This window comes from Corvus kubaryi, unplaced genomic scaffold, assembly GCF_017639235.1.
Source record: "Corvus kubaryi isolate FWS band 111438036 unplaced genomic scaffold, C.kubaryi_AGA036_p1.0 136, whole genome shotgun sequence".
Classification (NCBI taxonomy): Eukaryota; Metazoa; Chordata; class Aves; order Passeriformes; family Corvidae; genus Corvus; species Corvus kubaryi.
The window spans coordinates 246,415-257,280 of NW_024580670.1; the positions used below are offsets into that span (position 1 = coordinate 246,415).

At 47.6% G+C, this 10,866-nt stretch overlaps 1 protein-coding gene across 3 annotated transcripts in view; it reads left to right on the plus strand.

The window, feature by feature from the left end:
• Window positions 1-2,061: 2,061 nt before the first annotated feature.
• The window catches only part of TMCC1 (transmembrane and coiled-coil domain family 1), a 79,092-nt gene continuing 70,287 nt past the window's right edge, over window positions 2,062-10,866 (plus strand). For 2 of the 3 annotated variants that reach the window (XM_042012894.1, XM_042012938.1), the window contains exons 1-3: window positions 2,123-2,139; window positions 4,178-4,251; window positions 5,627-5,873. The gene's annotated coding sequence lies outside the window, so the exon portion shown is untranslated. Of the gene's footprint in view, window positions 2,140-4,177; window positions 4,252-5,626; window positions 5,874-10,866 lie in introns of all 3 variants that reach the window. The other variant, XM_042012905.1, reaches the window with a different exon arrangement.

The window sequence follows — 10,866 nt, forward strand, 5'->3', positions numbered from 1 at the left end:
ACATCTGATGCCCGAGGTGAGTCTTTTTAATACCATTTTTACTGTCTGTTCTCTATACATATTCAAACTTTTCCAGGAATTGATCTGCATGGCCACTCCTTGGGTCCGCCTTTTTAGAGCATGCGTAGTCTTCGGCCTTGTGGTTTTATTTCTTTTGATTCTTGGGGTTGGGCCCACTAGGTAAGAGTCGATGGTGGGGTGGATCTCTTAATTCTCCAGACAGTCAGGGCTGATTGCAGCTTTGGCCTCTTTGCCCCCCGGGCAGAGCGGTGATAGCGGCTCTGGGCTCTCCTGGCCGCCCGTTCTCCGGGCAGAGCAGCCTTTGGGCCCTTTTGTTCTCTGGACAAAGTGTTGATCAGCAGCTTCTCGGGCCTCATCCTGTGTTCGCTTGGAGGTTCTCTTACTTGCTCACACTTGCTAACATTCTTGGAAAAAGAAAGAAAACTACATCCACACAGCAAAAAGCATTTCTAACATTATATAATATCTACTTTAATACTTTGCGAGAAGCCAATACTATAATACATGTTTATAACAGTTTGAAGAGAAATTTTAGAAGATCACTTATTAGTTCTGCAAGGTGTTGGTTCAGGAGGTTAGGGGAGTAACAAAGTTTCCATCAGATGTAAATAACCGATCCTCATTTTGTAGAAACTGTGAATCATGGAATGCTCAGCCAGGCCTTAGATGACCAGTTGTTTGTGGAAAGGCATAAGGATATTTGACTGCTGAAGCATTGGAGCAGGAGGAAGAGGTCCATCCATGACAGTCCCTTTCTTCAGTGGAGCTGTGTGTGGTATGGATTCACTTCACTAGGCAAAGATCCACCATGTCCTGCCTTTAGGTGTTCCTGGCCTGTCATGATCCATACACCTGTGCTGTGGGGACCATGCTTGAATCCAGCACACAGCTCAGGCCTCCCTGCACACCAGGGAAGTGTGGCAGCCAGGTCTGCTGGAGTGAAACCTTGGGCAGGGCCAGAGGAAGAGAGCGGAGAGCTGGGGTTGGTGAGGAAGGTGTTTGAGTGGGAAAGGCATTGGCAGGTGTTAATTCTTGAGCACTGAAGTAATTAATGAGCACTGATTTGAAATAAAAGTTAAGTTGTGTAAATCCCAACTTTTTTGCAGTCAAATGTATTAATTGCATCAGACAAATACAGATCAAGGCAAATTTCTCATCAAATCAGCTTCCAGAAAGAGTGCAGCCTTCTAAAAATACTGAAGTGAGTCACCCCAGATGACAGTGCTGTGACAGAGGGACAGTCCATGCCACATCTGAGATGGAGGTGAGTGGTGTTTCTGCAGAGCACACACCTAACACTGCTCCACAGAAACGTGGGTGCAAGCCAGAGGCAGCTGATCAAGGAGCTCTTCTAGAACACGCACAGCACCGTCTGACTGTTCCAGAAGTTTCCGTGTGGTCACCACAACTCCAGTGCGAATTCTGTCTGGCAAACTGGAAGGCAAAAACCAGTTTGTAACCTGGTGCCAAATCACTGAATCCTTCCTAGAGCATCTTGTTACATAAAGCCCCTAAGTGGCAGCTGCCACCACGAGGAGCCCATTTGTCAGGGCTGAGGGGGCCGTGACACACCTGTGCGGGAGTCACACCTGTGCGGGGGTATCGCGCTCTCAAGGCCAGGAGCCACATAAGGGAGTTCACCCGTGGCTGCGGGCCGGGCCGGGCCCGGCGGGAAGGGGCAGCGGGAGACGGAATAGGTGAGTAGAGAAAAACCGTGTCTGGAGGTGCGAGGAGCCCCCGCCACCGCAGCACAGAGACCGAGAGCCGCCCAGAGCGCCCCCCGCGGGCGGGGCGGGGCCGGGCAGGGCAGAGCAGGGCAGGGCAGGGACCCGGCGGGATGGGAACGGGAGCGGGAAGCCGTGCCAGCCCCGGGAGCGGAACGGGAACGGGAACGGGAACGGGATTAGGCACGGCCCCGCCCCGCCCGGACGTGCCCACCGCAGCGCTGCTGGGGCGGGGCCTCGGCGCGCCGGCGCTGTGGGGAGCGCGTGCCCGCCCTCAGGCCCCGCCCCCTCAGGTGACGCCACCGCGCGCGCCCGGCCCTTCCCCTCGCGCGACGTCACGCGGCCGGGCCGGGCGGTGGCGGCGCGCGGGGATGGAGCGGCCGCCGCTCGGCCGGTGAGTGACCGACGGACCGCGAGATGGGGCATAGAGAGGGAACGGGCTCGGGAACGGGGTGGGAGAACACCCGGAGCCGCGGGACGGGGCGAGGGGACCCCGCCGGACGGGCCCCGGGCGCGCCCATTGCGAGCGCCTCGCCCGCCCCCAGACCCGCCGCTCGGCCGCGCTCTCTCGCCGCCGCCCCCGCTCCTGCGGCTGGTTTAGGACCCTCTGGCCGAGTCGCGGCCCCGCCGACCCGCTCGCCCCGTTCCGGGCCGTCGTCCGGGGCGCAGGGCCCGGGTTGCGCGGAGCGGGCCATGTCCGGCCCGGCGGTGGCGAGCGGCGCCCGCGGCCCCCGCGATCGTCCCGGTCCCCGCGGCCCCCGCAGCCCTCCCCGGGGCGGCCCCACGCACGTGTAGATGGTGCTGGGTGTTCGGGAGGCGCCGCCGCGGCCCCCGCGCTGGTTTAGGGGTGGCTGAGGTGTGTGTTCGCTTCACCGATTCCTGCCCGCCTTGGCTGTCTTTGATGAGATTGTTAAGATACGAGTTATTTCATGGTGAGCTCAGATTTTGCCGGCTTAAAAGCAGATTGTCAGTGACAGGCCTTTAAAGTAAAGAACTTAAGGTGTAAAGCAGCAGTTTCGGAGCTTTACAAGTGCCAAAATTCAGGAGACTTGGAGCTGGACACTGTGTGTGTGACTTGTGTGCAGCTGCTGTCACTGGCGATACAGAAGTACCTGATGTGCATTAGGTACAAATGCTGTGGCCAGCAAAACTCGCGTGGTGGGTGGAGGCATTGCTTTCACTAAAAAACTCTATCAATAGGGAAACTTAATGAGGCTTCTTGGTGGGTAGAGGTGTAAAGGTCTGAACTGAAGGTACAAAGATCTGAGTGGAAGCCTAGGGGAGGAGGAGAAAGAGGGAGGTAATGTAACTCCCACTGCGTCAGCAACAGTGTCCATCATCCACAAACCTTAAAATCCGATGTGTCTGCAAGTCGGAAGCCCTTAGTAACAATCTGGGCTACCGGTGGGGTCACTGAAGCAGTGATGCCTTGACCTGAGCCAGTGCCGCTGGGTTCTCCTCAGTCTGGAAAGCGAGTGCTGCTTTCCCTGATGCTCACTACTGACTCTGTCTTACCCGTGGTTACATGTGGCAGGTGACTCCATGTTTGCTCACAGCATGATCCTTCTCTTAGGGCAAGTTCTTTGTCCATCTGCAAGTGTCTAGAGGCAAGGAAAGCCCAGTGAGTAGGTGTACTCACTGGAAGATCTGTTTCTCTCGTGATGCTGGGGGGACTCTTCCTTCTCTTGTTTGGGGACAGTGGGGCTCCTGAGCTTGCAGGACTTGTGCTGCTCAGCAACTCTGCAGCCACACAGGGTTCTGGTGCCAAATGAATAAGTTTATTGGAGGTTTGTATCCACTGTGTCCAGTTCAGCTGCCTGATAAACCCACCCAGCTGCTTTGGAAGCCATCCAAAATATGGAAGCAAACTGTAGATGGAGAAAGATCTACTTTGTGTGGAATTTATTTTAGAAAGAATTTGGATCTAAAGGTTCTATAAAGTTTGGGGCTTCCCCCCACCATTTACCACATAAAAGTTGCTGAGTTTAGTTTTCTAAGCAGTTCTGTGTCATGGTTTGGGCTGTCTCACATCTTATTTAATCATAACTGAAGTTCCTATAATTAAAACCTGTATCTAATTCAGATACAAAATAGAAATTATTGGAAGTCTACAGATTTTGTTTACATGTATTTAGAGAGGTGCATTCTGCATGAAATGGGTTGTGTCTAGCAAGTCAGCTCCTCCACTGCTTGGGTGAATGGCCTGTGCCTGACAGTGAGCCAGCGACTGTGGGTGCACTAGAGTCAGGCAAACCTTGTGTTAGTGTCTCCTCTGGTCTTTCTGAGAATTGTTTCTGAACCATTGAAAAACACTTGGTGTGATATATCTTGGACTTGGTTTCTAGGAATTTTTGCTTAGAGATCTGGGGGAGGAGTCTTCCTTCTCCACTGGCTTCCCCAGTGCGTTTACTGGTGTGGCATGTTCTCTTCAGGCGGTTCTGTGGCTGTCTGCCAGTGAGAGCTGGGCTTTGGGACCTGGATTCACCGAGTGCAAGGTGTTTCTCAGGTGAGCTGGCTGGTTGGCTGCCTCTTGACAGACCTAGAGTCTCCTCACCCCTGAAATACAGGGAGTGGTTTTGGCTCTGTGTGTCCCCTGAGGCCTGGTGAAGGCTGTTTGCTGTGGCACGCGGGATGCTGCTTGGCACAGAGGTCATGCGCTCTCTGTGAGGGTTGGAGCTCACAGGGACTTGTGTTACCTGTCTGGGGCCAGGAACAGGGCAGTATCTCAATAGTGAGACTTGTTAAAGTGGTTTGTAGGCAATGAGCCCTGTGTGGCCCAGGTGACATCCAGAGGTCCCTTCCAACCTCAGCAAATCTGTGAACTTGTTACAGTGTTTCCTAGAGGATAAACTGGCATCTTTGGGAAGAGTGATGATGCCTGAATGAAATGGAATGTGAAGGTGGCAGGCTAGACGTGCGTTGTCTGCACTTCTAGAAACTGACTATTCTGCTATGATTACATACTTAAAATTCTTAACTCCTCCAAGCAGTTGAGACCCTGGATATTGTCACAACGCAATGAGCTGATTCTTTGGGCTTGAATTTAAGCTCCAAATTCTCAAAATTGTTCTTCCAGCCAAGTGTGTTAAGGAAAGAAGGAAACAAGCAATTGTGTGGAGTTAAATGGATTTTTGCAAAATGTAATGTCTTCATACTTTCAGAAGCATTTTATGGTAATGCAGATCTAGTTGACCCTTGTTATTTACAGAGAAGAATCCTACTCATGTACCAAAAGTACAAAACATTTCTATCAAAATAACATTGAGAACTTTGATTTGGAAGCTAGATCTGACACACCATGTGAAATACAAACACAGAACAGAAGGTCTCTGCCCCAAAAAAGTTTATGTTTAATTAACTTAAATCCAAACCAAAGAAGTTTGCCAACACTCCTGAACATTTATGCCATGCAGGAACCCCCCGAGTATGTACCTTATGTGCATGCTGTGTTGGGGCTTCCATCATGCTCTGTGTTGGTCCTTGTTTTGGACAGCAGCTTAATTCTTTAGTCTGACACTGGTCACATGAGCACTCCTGTGTGAAAATACCCAGTGAACATCAAGGCATTTGGTGAACTGGGAGGGTTTGTCTGAATCAGGGCAGTCTGTGATGTGGTATGGTGTTGCATGCATGCATGTGATCAAACATTATTTGAATGCTTAGAGGATTTCCCTTCTTGAGATAGTTTATTAGGTTAAAGTAGTCAGAATATGAGGTAACTTCAGAGGCTGCTTCTGATTTTAAATACGTCAAAGCTAGCAGAAACCTAGTATTTCAAATTAGTTAATACTTTTCTTTGAAGGGGACTCTGAATATATGTGCTGTTTTATTGTTTATCAGGTATTAATGGCATTTCTTATTATGCTTGTTAATTTTGGCAGGTCTTTCTCCTCTACAAAGAAGTTTTGTTGCCAGGATTTACTCTGAAAATGACCTACAGTACTGACTGCAGATGTCTGCAAATGTAGAAGCTGATAAATCATATCTTCTTCCCTTCCCTGACTTTCCTGTTTCCTGTGGAATTTATACTTCTAAATTTTTTTAAAGTTAGACCTCTGTTGATGACATTTGGATTACAACTGTGAGCATATCTATGCAAAGAGACAAGCTACCCTGAGCACTTTTGAGGTATGTATGCCTGCTATGACTTAGAACACATGGAATGGAAAGGCCATCTAATGAACGCAAAGAGAGCTCTAGGTGTACATTTTCTAGATTTAGGCTGTTGTGCACCATTTTGCATGGTTTTAGCAGTAGAATATACATGTGCACAGTGAGGCTGTGGGAGCACCAGAATACCTACCCAGCATTGTATGGAGGGTGACCTTGGTTGAACCTGCTGTGGGAGTAGTCAAAAGATTCTTTTGGGAAAAGCTTGGTTGTATTCAGTGCTCACCCATTCAGTTCCTAAATACCACCATGGTCTGCAGAAATTTTCTTCTTCGAAGTATGTGACAGACATTTAGTAGTCATTGAAATGCACCTGGGAGGCCATGGTGATTGCTCTATTTGGTTAGATAAAGCACTCACATGAAATTACAGAGTACTTGCCTTGAATTGGGAGGCATCTGGAATGAAGGCTAGGAAAAAAGGACATTTTGCTTGCCTTCCTATGCACAGGTGCTGGCCCAGTGGTCTCTGCTCCCAGAAAGGAGCAGTCTCGTAGGACAATATGCCTGTGATGTACAAGAGTAGCAGAGCTGGGTGGGATTTGCCTTGTTGCCGCGGAGGTTTGTTCCAACCCAGGTAACAAGAGGTGGACTACCTTGGCTGTTTACGAAGCATGGAAAGTTACCAGCATGCACAGTTGTATTTTCCTGGAGGCTTTTAGCTGGCCATACATATTCTAAACCTGGAATGAGGAAGTTGGCTAACTGCCTCTGTATGGGTTTGTAAGAGGCCAGGGTGCACTGATAACATCTGTTCCTTCTGTAAGCTACTTGGACAGGTTATCCCTTCTGTGATGTAGATGCCAACATTCTGGGGCATCGGTGGTCTTCAGTTAACGGTGGGTAACAGTGAAAGGCAGCCAAACACACACCTGTCTGGCTTCCAGAAAAGACATTTATTAGTGGATTTTGTTTAAAAAGGAAAACTAATTGTGCTGAAAGTAGCTACCTGACTGAATCATTCACCATGCCACATTGCTGTACAGGATGTATTTAGCAGACAACACATGAGCTTTTATTGATAAGCTCCAGTGATTCAGGCTGAGATGATACTGGAGGGACACAGATCTGACCTACCTCCCTGTATGGTTTAAAACAGCCTGATGGCCTTCCTGTAATAGGAAGGCAGAATGGGCCATGTTGGCAGTGCTAGTGTGAACTGGGATAGGCAGTGAAGTGCTGTGGTTGGGAAGGGGATCCCTTACCTTTGCTAAAGGAATTTGCTCCATCATTTGCCTGCAAGCAGAGCTGGGGCCAAGGATTGGCATCTTGGTGAGATTCTGTTAGGAGTGGGCAGAAGTTGGTGCAGCACACTTTAAATGTGTTTCTCAGTCTGCCTGGGCAGTGTGTTATTTGGCTGTGGCAGTGTGCTAAAGTAGCATTGGGGAGAAAATGGTTTTGTTTCCTGTAGACTGCTTTCACGGAAACTGTAGGAACACACCAGGAGTGAAGTGGTTTGCTGAGCTGCCCACTGCCACCCTAGTGGTGCTTTATGTAGTGTACCAGGGATGTGGACTCTGTAAACCAACTTGGTGCATTTTTTTATTGTAGTTATGATCTCTGTAATCTTGTCAATTAATTGTGCGGATTTTCCCAAAAAAGCTGCCGTTCTGTAAAAATAGAACAATTGCTGCAAACTCTCTGAAAACCTGCAAGAATACATAGATTCTGTGTCTCCCTGAGTGTATATCCCTAAGCAGAGTATTAGTCTTCATTTCCTTAGCTGTAAGATAGTTATCTACCTTTGTAAAACATTCAGTTTCATGGAAAGTGTAAGTGTTGCAGTATAATTATTCAAACTCATATAACTAAAAGTGAGTACTAAAGTGTGGAGTGACAAGGAAATTGAGTATAATATAAAGTTTTCTTTTGATGTAAAGAAGTGGTCTGAAAGGTGAAATTGTGTACATTAGAGAATGTTGCATTAAAACTGTCCTACAGGATGTCTAAAAAGTTTGAAGAACGTTAAAGGACACTGCAGTATTGAGATGAATGGTACTGCCATTGATTCAGCTGGTGGGATGGGTTATGGCAGGAAGTTTGCAGATACCTACTCACAGTTTCTTCAGGCATAAATTTGGCAAATTTCAGTATATTTTGGATTTGTGTGAGCTGATGGTATCCTTAACAAATCCCATAGTGACCTTTGTACTGAAGCTGTTGGCTATTATTTTCCTGGAGGCCGGTTGCCATGGTGATTATCCTGAGGGCAAATAAATGTATTTTTCATGATTCCCAGTTATACTAGTTTTGAGCAAAAGGACTGTGGCCTTTTCTGGGGTCACTGGAAGATACTGCACCCATAGCACTCCAGGTTTGTAAATCACTGCCCGCTGAACAAGTTTCTCATGGGCTTTAGTGGGTCATGGTCATAAGGAGTAGTGTCACTTGTCTGTGAGAAGTAGTGAGTGTCCTTGCTGTGATCCTGAGGTTGAACAGCAGTTAAAATGGGAGAAATGAACACAGAGTGACTTTGGGTCAGAATCTGTTAAGATTGAACTTAGCCCATTCAGGCCAGTGATGCCTGACTGACTAGTAAGGCAAAAGCTCTGTTGGTGAAAGCCAGTCCCTCCAAGGTGCATGGTGCTGTGGTCCTTCCCTGTGTTGGCTTTCAGCTGGGGTAGCCTCTAGCTCTGTTTTCTACTGATTTATATTAAATGCTTTGTGGAGGAAGATATTCTGGATATGTGAGCCTTTCCATAACTGAAGAACTTGATTAGTTCTCATTGGATACCTGTGAGAAGTTTGACTGCTTGGGGTGCAGAGCATCCTGTGGTAAGAGGAGCGGGGACTTGTGGAGGGGGGTGGGAGGCTGTATCAGTGGCTGCTCGCTGCTCTGCAGAGCAGTTCCCATGCTGGTCATGCTTTTGCTGCACGATTTAGTTCTCAGCTGGTTTGCTGTGCTGAAAGTTTTGGTTCTGGTTGACCAAAGCCCTTTAAATGCTTCAGGTGCAATTCCAGTTTGTGGGAGAAGTACTGGGTCCAATACTGTACAATCTCTTTATTAATAACATATTAATAGGGCCAGGTGAAGAATTTTGTAGGTCATGCAAGATGGGAAGTTGACAGACCTGATGTTTGTGTTGCCACTCAGAGGCACCTGGATAGGCTTGAGGAATAGGCAGGCAGGAACCTCATGAAGTTCAACAAAGGGAAACAGGAAGCTCTGCACCTGGGGAGGACCCGACCTGTGTAGCCGCTGTTCTGTAACCATCTGTAACCTGTGCTGGGGGCCTGACCAGCTACAAAGTTGCTCTGCAGCAAGCAAACAGGTTTTCTGCGGGAAACCCAAGTTGCAGGATGGCTCTGTAAGGAGCCATTGACTTGGGTTTTGGTTTTGGCTCTGATTAATAAGCCTGCACCTTCTCAGTGGTAGCTGAAATTCAGCCTTATTTCAAATAAGACTGCTCCCTTTTTTTGCTGCTTTGGGTAAAGATTTGTGGATTTTTTTATGGGGACTCTGCCATGAATGTGGGAGGAAACATTCTGATTTTGGCTGAGGTTTTAAATGCATGACTACTTGATTCCCATTGGCAACAAAGCAGTCAAGCCCAATTTCTTTATACCAAATTACTGTCTCTGTGCAGCTGGATGTGGAGGTGGATATTGAAGAGCAGCATATTTGTGAGTGTGGCTGCTTTGCTGTGCCGTGTTTGTGCAATTTGTGTATGTGTCCCTAAAATGCATAGTAAGATCTAATAGAAGAAAAGGACCATAGACGTACATCAGTATTTTTATTGCAGAAGTCCAAAAAGTGAGCAAAGCAGGGAATTCACAAGTCTGTGTAGTAGCAGCTGATGGACAGCTAACATGGCTCCCATTCAAAATGGTGTTGCTCTGAGAGGATGGGGAGTTGTGGCTGTGCTGGGCTGGTTCCTTGGCACTTGAAAAGAGGTCTGGCAGCCTGTGTGTGTTCTGCAGAGCAGGTGCCCATGGCTCTGCTCACACTGTGTCCCTGAGATACGCAGGCCAGGCTGATGCTGTTCCTCCTACCCATTAGGGTACATATGAATGCAGTTACATTGTTCCTTGTCTCAAGCTCTGCTTGAGCCTACCTGGGACTGGGAGAAGTGGCTGTAAGGAGTCAAGTTAAAAACACCTTATGCATGTCTCCTATTTCTGTTGACAGCTGACAGCAGGTTTTTAACACTGAGAGCAGGTAAGGAGGTGTGGATGGGGTAGTCTTTTACTGATAGGTGCTCCCAGCCTCCTGCAAGTGCTGACTGAAGGACTTCAGGCAGTGTTTGATGGGCAACCTGAACATCTTGTTTGTAGTCCTGCAGGGAGGAATGTGCTAATGCTTGATTAGAAAAGGCCATGTAAACAAGCCAGGCCCAGATTAAGGCCACTACTGTTATATTGATATAATTTTTTAAGAGTTGCACTTAAGTAAAAGCTCCCTAGAGTAGCAGTCTTGAAGAAGGATCAGGAGGGAGAGTTTTCTTCTGAAGAGCACGATGAAGCTGTCAGTGGTTGAGCAGCATAAACTGTCAGTGCATTAGCGAAGACTATTGACTTCTGGTCGGAATTTCTGTCTTGCCAGATTTGTGTCACGTTTTAAACAATACTGGTAGAAGGAGCTGGTTTTGAGTCATCAGGGGGAGTATTTTACCACTCTGTGTGAGGTTAGTTCTACTTTCTTCTTTCACAAGTCATTGTAGATATTATACTTTCCAAAATTCAGGGCTAAAAGCACATGTTGAAATCACACATAGAGTGGGGTGTGGGTTGGTGGTAGATGATATCTTTCTTACAAGCCTGCTAATTTAACTTGTTTTAACCTCCTTACAACTCCAAGCCTGGAATAAACCTTTCTTTTAGAACTAGAGTTGCTAAATCCTGCCAGCTTCTCTGCTGGCATTGTCACAGATAATTCTGCTAGGAGTTAAAATGAGAGGCCATCTCTTCTTTTTTTTTTTTTTTTTTTTTTTTTTTTTTTTTTTTTTTTTTTT